The sequence below is a fragment of the Nuphar pumila genome, chromosome 9 (assembly GCF_984573655.1).
Source record: "Nuphar pumila chromosome 9, dmNupPumi1.hap1.1, whole genome shotgun sequence".
NCBI lineage: Eukaryota > Viridiplantae > Streptophyta > Magnoliopsida > Nymphaeales > Nymphaeaceae > Nuphar > Nuphar pumila.
In genome coordinates, this window is record NC_143257.1 from 72,776,687 (window position 1) to 72,783,825 (window position 7,139).

The following is a 7,139-nucleotide window of genomic DNA, read 5'->3' on the forward strand; positions in this document are numbered from 1 at the left end:
GTTTTTATAACTTGTCGGGATTTTCAAATCCAGTTTTTATAACTGGTCGGGATTTTCAAATCCAGTTTCTATAACTGATTGAGATTTTTTAAAATCCAGTTTTTATAACTGGTCGGGATTTTCAAATCCAGTTTCTATAACTGGTCGGGATTTTCAAATCCAGTTTTCATAACTGGTCGGGATTTTCAAATCCAGTTTTCATAACTGGTCGGGATTTTCAAATCTAGTTTCTATAACTGGTCGGGATTTTCAAATCCAGTTCTTATAACTGGTCGGGATTTTCAAATCCAGTTTGTATAACTGGTCGGGATTTTCAAATCCAGTTTTTATAACTGGTCGGGATTTTCAAATCTAGTTTCTATAACTGGTCGAGATTTTTTAAAATCCAGTTTTTATAACTGGCCGGGATTTTCAAATCCAGTTTCTATAACTGGTCGGGATTTTCAAATCCAGTTTTCATAACTGGTCGGGATTTTCAAATCCAATTTTCATAACTGGTCGGGATTTTCAAATCCAGTTTCTATAACTGGTCGGGATTTTCAAATCCAGTTTTTCTATAACTGGTCGGGATTTTAAAATCCAGTGTTTCCACTGGTCGGGATTATCAAAATCCGATTTCACATAAACTGGTTGGGATTTCCAAAAACCTAATGTATTTCATCAGTCCAGTTCTCTAAAGTCTGATTCTTACACATTTCTTTAAAATTACAGCTAAATGTCTCATCAAAATCTATATCGAGTGATTATTTCACAACAAATTCATGAAAACTTTGCCAATTTGCTAAAAGCATTTGTTGATTCTAAATATTCTTACTGCACAAAGAGAATTTTCTCATATTACCTCCAGTATTTCCTTCCAAAAGGTGAAACTTTTTGCGAAAAAGAGGTAAAATTCAAAATATTTTTCTGTTGATCAACCAAAAGGATGTAAGAAATGTCCTCGATATGATCAGTGAAAGAAATCTTCAATGATGTTGAAAAGCCAGAAGCAAATTGATATTGATCTTGGCTATGGCGCATATTTAAAAATGACTTTCTGGCAATCAGGCAGTGGAAATATCCTGAGCTATAAATAAAATCCACTCAACCCATATCTTCTCATTCATTTAAAGTTGTAATCAAATATCCGCAAAAGGGATCTCTCAACTGTCGTCAAGATGAAGACGAATAGACGAGCAGACCCCTGGGGCCAAAGAAGATTGAAAACATCTCCAAGATGACGAAGTTTGTGACGGATCCTTCCAGGGAAAGTTCAGATCACCGTCAAGATGAAGGCGAGTGCGATGAACCTACCGACAAACCCTAAAAGATATTTGATTTCAGCCGCATCTAAAGACCTTTTTGAGCCAATATCATATAGAATCCCTGAGATAAAAGAAGGATCGGAGCATCTCCAAGATGAAGGAGTTTGTGACGTACCCTTCCCTGAAAAAGAGAGAAAAGTCAGGACATCCAAATGAAGGATGATGTGAAAAACCGAGAAAGCCCAATGACTCAAAAAGAGTGCAAAAAGATCATCGTAGGGAAAACACCCAGATATCAAACTGCCAAAGTTGCCAGAAGTCATCTTTTCTCATGCAAAATTCTTTTGTCAATATCTCTTCATTTCCTGCTTTTATGAAATTAAGAATATTTCTTCTACTTCTCATATCAAGGAAATGGATAGCTTCCTTGAAGAAAATCATCAATACTAATCTTTTGAATTTGACTCTTAAAGCTGAGGAGTTAAACTCATTGGAGGAAATACTCTAGGTAAAAGAGGGAATATCTTCACACATACGTGCACATTTTCAAACATTCGAATCAGCTATAATTTTATTTTGTTGGCAGAATTTTTTAGCTATTCCAAAAATGAAATAAACATTCAATATCCATTTTGATGCAACTTAGCATTGTCTATATCTTTCAGAAGAGTTGCCTCATTCAGTTGAAGTATCTCTTCCTGTCCCATCGCGGTTTCTTCAGTCAAGGATTCCGTATGGTGTCCCCCACTCAGGATAAGGGTCAAACCTGAACCATTTGCGAAAGATCATAGATTTCAAAAGCTATTTCAGTCTCAGCAATGAGACACCCAATTTCTTCTCCCTTTTCAAAGCTTTAGGGAACCCTATATTTTCTCCTTTCGCAAAAACCTCTTTCGGATTTGTTCGTCCAAATTCTGAAGGTCCCATCGTGCTTTCTCCATTTTTGAGAAACCTGTATGGTAGATTTCCCCTACTCAGGATAAGGGTCAAACCTGAACCATTTGCGAGAGGTCATTTACTTTAAAAGCTATTTTCAGCCTCAGCAATGAGGCACCCGATTTCTTCCCCTTTTCAAAGCTTTAGGGAATCCTATGTTTTCTTCCTCTCGTAAAATCCCTTTCGGATTTTGTTCATCCAAGTTCCGAAGGTCCCATTATGATTTCTCCATTTGAGAAATCCGTATGGTAGATTTTCTATCCAGGTTAAAAGTTAACCCGAAACCTCGCTTGGCGAGGTATCTTCCTTGCAGGTTTGGGTTAAACCTGAGTCTTGTTCCTACAAAATTCCTCGTTTTAACGAGATGATTTCTTTCAGTCCCATCATGGCTCTTCTCATTGAGGAATCCATGCTTTGTATATCCATCCAAGAAAGGATTTTACTTGAGTTCCGTCTCACGAGGCATTTTTCAAAAATGTCCCATCAAGGTCCTCGTGTATTCCTTTCCTTATTTCAAATTCATTTTTGATATATCTTCGTCCCATCCAGGTTAAGGGATAAACCTGAATCATTCCAAAAGAGTATCTTGTCTCACCCATGAGACCGGATCAAAATTCTGATTTTCCATCATTTTTTGGATTTTTCATCCAAAGTCCCATCATGATTTCCTCATTCTCTACTCAATCATATCATTCTCGAGGATTTTGTTTCCCCAAAACCATTCAGGATAAGGTCTTAAGCCTGAAGAGCCATATTTCCAAAATAATTCTTCCACACCCAGTTCAGATCTGCTGACTAGGGCATTTTCAAAATTTGGAGTGTTATCTTTGCCACTAAGCTCGACTTTCAACCTGCTTAGTAGCAAAGAGGGGCATCTGTGAACACCCCAAATTTTTCAAAGTTTTGTAAAAATAACTATTTTGCCCCTGACTCTATTTTCTGAGAAGATCAAAGTGATTTCAAAGCTAAATTTCAGTCTTTCTTCAGATTTCTGGATTAAATTCCACATTGATATATTCAAATTCAACTCCAGGTCTGAACCCAGTGTTTTAAATCCAAATCTGAGCCCCATTGTCCGATTTCCAAAATAAAATCGCAAAAATACCAAAAAATGATTTTGAAAGGCTCGGGCGGCTCATCCGGCACTCTGTTGGATCCTCGACCCTATATTTCTTAGTTCGAGGTTGTAAACCTCAAATATTTCTCAAAAATTCGGACACAAATTCATTTTCTGAAGAAATTTTCTCAAAATAGCTCAGAAAAATTCCCTTTTGTAAATATTTTTATAAAAACGCAAAAAAAATAGTTTTAATCTTTGGTTTCTAGTAAAACTTTAGAATTTTATTCTAAAAATACAAAAAATTGAGAAATAACAAAAAAAAAAACCAAAAAAAAAAAATAGGAAAAACTACAAGAAAAGCAAATGATTCTCAAAGTTTAAGAAGCTTCTTGCTGAAAACCTCAATTTTAAACTATTTTACAATTTTTTTTAAGGGGGACCTCCTTTTTTAAATAGAGAAGATTTGCAACGGCTGCAGACTCGCTGCCTCTCTCCATCATCCGATTTTCAACAGCCATCGTCGCTTCCCACCTTCCATCTGCAACAATCTTCACTCTTGAATCATCCGGGCCCTCTTTAAGAAGAGGCACCCCATCTTCTTCAAAGGGGGGGCAACTTCATCGGTGATAAAAATTCTCTTTCCCATCCGTCTTTTTGGAAATAACAAGCATCCACTGATCCTTCTTCCTAGAGGGTATTGGAATTTCTCTGCAAATCCATCGACTTCATCCATTCCTTTCTTGCAAAATACCGATCAATCTTCGAGTTCCTTTGGAATCCTCCATTACAATCCACGATTCAACCAGTTAAGTCCATCAAGAGCCCTTCAGAATTGCCATATTTCTTCCATCCGAGGTTCCCCCTGCAAGGACGAGAAGAAGAACCTCTCTGCAAGGCGTCTTCCCTACAGTCGCCTGTGAGAAGGTCAATCCTCAGCACCTCTGGTAAGGCCAATACCCTTCTTCTTCCTCATTTCTTCTTAGGTAACTTCTCTTTCTTCTACTGCCTTTTATGTAAATCCCCCTTAAATTCTCCTTTCCATTTGTTTTACCCTGTTGATGCACCATGGACTGTATTGAGTTGCTTATAGCAACTTTAATACTCTCCCGTGCAATAGCAAAAGAAATGTCTCATTCCAACATCTCGCTTATGTTTTTGGTTTTCATCTCCTTTGTTATCTTGCGATTTACTATCATTCTGACTATGGATTTAGCAATGCATTAGAGTTATTTTTTTTTCATACGGTAAATCTCTGTCTTGATTAAATCTCTGCTTCTTATTGATTACTCCACTCGGTTGGTATCATGATTTTCAATTTATCGATTATCTGTTGTTATTTAGATGTAGCATTATCATCAAAATCACAGATCTGCAAGCTTTCTAGCTTCAGATCTGTGTTATAATCACATTTTCGTGTCTTCAATCTCCCGAAATCTCCCATAACTGGCGGTAATTGATGGGCATTTTGGAATCCTCTTCTATTTTATTTTTCCCTTGCATGACATCTGTATCCATACACCTCGAGTTCCCTTGATTCAGTGTCGTCATCCTTTCTTCCCCTACGCATTGATCAAAATCCAGAAGGTAAACTGGATTCGATTCAAAGGGAGGAAGAAATGGAGTGTCAACATCTTACAAGGTTATGATATCTGGTATATGGCCTACTATTTTAATTGGCTTCATCAAGGATATCTCCATCGTTTTTGAGGATGCACGTTAATACCAGTTGTCAATTGGGAATCGGTTCCCCTCCTCGTCCCATTCATTGCAACGCATGCCTTTGCTATGCTGGGAATTTCTTTGAGAATGTTTATGAAAAGCCGAATGCCTGCGATTGATCAACATCCTATATGCTACAGCTTCTAAAGTAAGTATATCAATGAAGGAATTCTGTCTTGTCAGTAGTAACCCACCTTGCAGGAACCAAGCTTACAGAAATGAAGTTATTAACAATTTGTCATGACCCACATCTGCAAAACAACCACCATAATGTAAAGATAGTATCGATGGATACTAGTTACGACAGGAAGTGTTGGTAGAACAGGAATGTTTTTGAGCTGACAGTGCCATGTGTAAGTTAGCTCCAGCAAAGCATATTCTTCAAGAATAAAAATTACAGAGTTTCAGATGGGAGAGCAGACCAAGAGATGTGTCTGAGTCGGATGATCAATCTGATGTTGAATTTCATTTAAGCCAAAGTTTTGATTAAGACTTTTTGCCAGCCTTACTTTCATCCCGAACTGCCATTGAGAGTAGGCTATTCAACCATATGGCCTCTTGATACATGTAGGTTTATAGCTCTCTAATAACCAGAATTGATCTTCAAGGCGTCATAGGATGTTGTTCATGATGCATCGTTGGAGCTAATTCATTCAAGGATAGAGGGGCTCCTGAGTTTAGCAAAGAACTTCACTTGGACTTCTAAGGAAGTCCTGCAGAACTGGCCTGTACATAGTGTCAGCTCTCTTTGTGATAGAATGTTGTTCAAAAAAAAAGAAAGAGAAATCTCTCTTGTTTAGGAATCATTACATTCAGATGGAAGATTTGAGAGCTCCAACTTAGATAAGATAAGACATAGAGGAGAGTTCGAGGGTTTGTTTGATTGAGGCGTGACCATCAACGAGTACTCTGTTTAGCAGTCTAGCAGCTTCCATCCTCTTCCATCTTTTAGATTCTTTTATTTCTTCATTATTAGCTACTTTTCATGTTTTCCTTCAAAATATAATTCACAATGTCAATATTACACCTGCGTGTCATTAGCTTGTTCCCTTTTTCTCACTGTTTATATTCAGCATGCCATATACATATGTAGCATAACATTACCTAGTTTCAGTGCATTTCTTCCACATTGTTCTAATTTTCTTTTTCGCCTTCTCTTGTTTATGGATGGCATAAGAGGTGGCACCAGTCTACCTAGAGGCAGTACCTATCCACATAGAGCAACAGGGTACAAACTTCATTTTTTTTTGTTGTGTTTATCTGCAATTATTATCAAATTGTTTATGCTTCAGAATGGTGGCTTTTTGCAACTCATTATTCCATTATTATCATCAGAAACAGTCTGATTATCTCTGTTTTCCATTAACACTTACCATGTTAAATCCACTTTTTTTTTTTTGTATTTTATGAAACTTGGGCTAAGATCTCTATTCTACTTATGATTGCACAAAGATTCAAGTTATAGCATCAATTGTTGGTGGATTTACAACATTTCTCTTGTTGTGTTATATTCTCGTCTGTTTTCTTTTTTTCTTGTTTCTTCTTTCTTTTACTCTTTTCACATTTAGTCATCACCCATGCATCTCATACGTTTATCCTTCTCATCTTGCATTTTGTCACCATGTCTTTCATTCCATCCCAATCGTTTTGGATATGCTGCACTCAAGGATTACCCTGTATCTCTGCTTCATCCCCTGTAACACTTTCCCTTCAGCCATTATACACTTTCCACAGACAGTTTTTGCATCCATCGGCTGGCTGTCATCAACGATGCCTTCGCAGTGACCATTTGTGATAGTATTGAACACTGCTACAGCACCTTACCTTCCAGCTTAAACCCCATCTTATCTGCCAGCGTGAATGAAAAGGTACCTGAATGCGGGAAATATGGCTTGGATTGCCAGGTAATGTAGTATTTACAGGATGCAAGTTTTGTTTTCCTGCACACCATTGTCACTGTTACTATTCCAGTCATGGCATCATATGTATTTCATATATCCCAGTCCGGTCAATATGCATCAATTCATGACTCAATCTGGAGAGGATTCAGTGGTTCAAGTTCTGAAGGTCATAAAGAAATGAGGTGGGTAAGGATGAAAGAGGTCGATAACATAAAAATCAGTTTCAGCAGGTATATTGCCAGGGTGTTGTGATAGCATGTTGTATTTGGCAATGCCTTC